Source organism: Octopus bimaculoides, chromosome 11 (genome assembly GCF_001194135.2).
Source record: "Octopus bimaculoides isolate UCB-OBI-ISO-001 chromosome 11, ASM119413v2, whole genome shotgun sequence".
Lineage (NCBI taxonomy): Eukaryota > Metazoa > Mollusca > Cephalopoda > Octopoda > Octopodidae > Octopus > Octopus bimaculoides.
This window is the reverse complement of record NC_068991.1, coordinates 13091703-13094202: the sequence shown is the minus strand read 5'-3', so window position 1 is coordinate 13094202 and position 2500 is coordinate 13091703.

The window sequence follows — 2500 nt, the reverse complement described above, 5'->3', positions numbered from 1 at the left end:
CTTATTCACAGAACAGTGTTTCTCCGGAGTTGAAATAACTTGGCGTCTATTATATTTTGAAGACAAACAGCAGCTGAAATAACTAAACACGTTGTCATGAGAAAAATATCTTGAAGTATACATACATACATACACACATACATACATACATACATACATACGAACATGTACATACATACATACATACATACACACAAACATACATACATACATACATGCTTGCATACGAACATATAGATACATATATAATTACCCACCTTATATATATGCACATACACAAACACACACAGACATATATATATATATATATATATATATATATATATATATATACATAACAAAACTGTCCGATGAACGGGAACGTGAAGCTCAGAGTAACGTTTTTTTTGTTATATTTCTGCTGCTTTTAAATAAAGTATATATATATATATATATATATATACACATATACTTACATAAATGTGTGTGTCTGTATACACACACAGATAGATAGATAGATAGATAGATAGATAGATAGATAGATAGATAGATAGTTAGATAGATAGATAGATAGATACATACATACATACATACATACATACATACATAGACAAAGAGATGCATACATGCATACAAAATGTGACATAGTTTTCGTTAAACTGCATTCCAACGATAGAGGTTTGAATCTTTGTTAGAAACCAGTTCCTTCCTCAAAGGAAGAATTTGAATAATTAAAAACAGAAAAGACATACATACGTACATACATGATGGCCGTCCACTCGTGACCGAGGAAGACCATTGCCGACCTTCAGGAACATTGTGCGCTCTAGGACTAACTTATATTTTGCATTTGCGGCATACATACATACATACATAGGCGAAGGAGTGGCTGTGTGGTAAGAAGCTTGCTTACGAACCACATGGTTCCGGGTTCAGTCCCACTGCGTGGGCAAGTGTCTTCTACTATAGTCTCTAGCCGACCAAAGCCTTGTCTCTAGTACAATATTCTGGTGCTTCCTTAGATTAGAGTTAAGAAGAATTAAGAGGCATGGGTTGTAAGTTCAGGAAGACAATGTCCATGTAGAGGTCGCTACATCTCCGAGACAGTGTCAATAGGTTATAACTACCACGGAAGGGAAGGAGAGGGGACTGGTATCAATAGATGACTGTCGAGATGAGCAAAATGTGATATAGAAGAACATGTGAGAAGTAACTGAGAAAAACTGATTTCAGCTGCCAGAGGAGAGGAGAAAGAAACTGTGGTGACGGCAACGGAATACGAGAAAAGAAGAAAGCAGGAGCGAGAAAGAAACGTTTGAGGGAAAGAACTACACGTTAAGCATCCGATACAAATGCAAGACGTTGCAGCGGAGGAGTTTGGGATTTGGCAGATGAAGGAGACCTAAGGTGGCGAGCTGGCAGAAACGTTAGCACGCCGGGCGAAATGCTTAGCGGTATTTCGTCTGCCGTTACGTTCTGAGCTCAAATTCCACCGAGGTCAACTTTGCCTTTCATCCTTTCAGGGTCGATAAATTAAGTACCAGTTACGCACTGGGGTCGTTGTAATCGACTTAATTCCTTTGTCTGTCCTTGTTTGTCCCCTTCTATGTTTAGCCCCTTGTGGGCAATAAAGAAATAAGGAGACCTTAAGAAAGAAACGGAAGGACTCGTAATGGCTGCTCAGTACCAGTCATTGCGGACGAATATCATCAAGAGGAAAATAGACAAATCCGCGAAAAGGGCAAAGTGCAGAGTATGTAATGAGAAAGCGGAATCCATTATGTAGTCCTTAGGCACAGAAAGAATCTAGACGCAGAAACGATTGTGGCCAAAGCACTACACTGGGCTATATTGTGGTAAAGAGAGTTTAAAGTAGGAAGAAAATGGTACGAACACCAGCCAGAAAGTGTGTGTATAGGTGTGGCGGTGTGGTCAGAAGCTTGCTTTACAACCACATGATTCCAGGTTCAGTCCCGCTGGATAGTACTTTGGGGAATATATATATATATATAGCTTCTAATATAGCTTCAAGCTGATCAAAGCCTTGTGAGTGGATTTGGTAGACGGAAACTGAAAGAAGCCTGCGTATATATGTATGTGTGCATGCGTGTGTGTGTATTTATGTCTGTGTTGCCCACCACCATCACCACCACCACTACCACCATCATTTGGCAACCAGTAGATAAGCGGTCAAGCGAAAGGATGATAGATAGAATAAGTACCAGGCTTGCAAACCCTTTAAGGTGGTGCTCCAGCATGGCCACAGTCAAATGACTGAAACAAGTAAAAGAGTATCTCGTCATTAAAGGCAACAAATAGAGAGTAATAAAACAGTTCGACAACTGACGAGCTCTTTTACTCTTTTACTTGTTTCAGTCATTTTGACTGCGGCCATGCTGGAGCACCGCCTTTCGTCGAATCAAATCGACCCCAGGACTTATTCTTTGTAAGCCTAGTACTTATTCTATCGGTCTCTTTTTGCCGAACCGCTAAGTTACGGGGGACGTAAACACACCAGCAT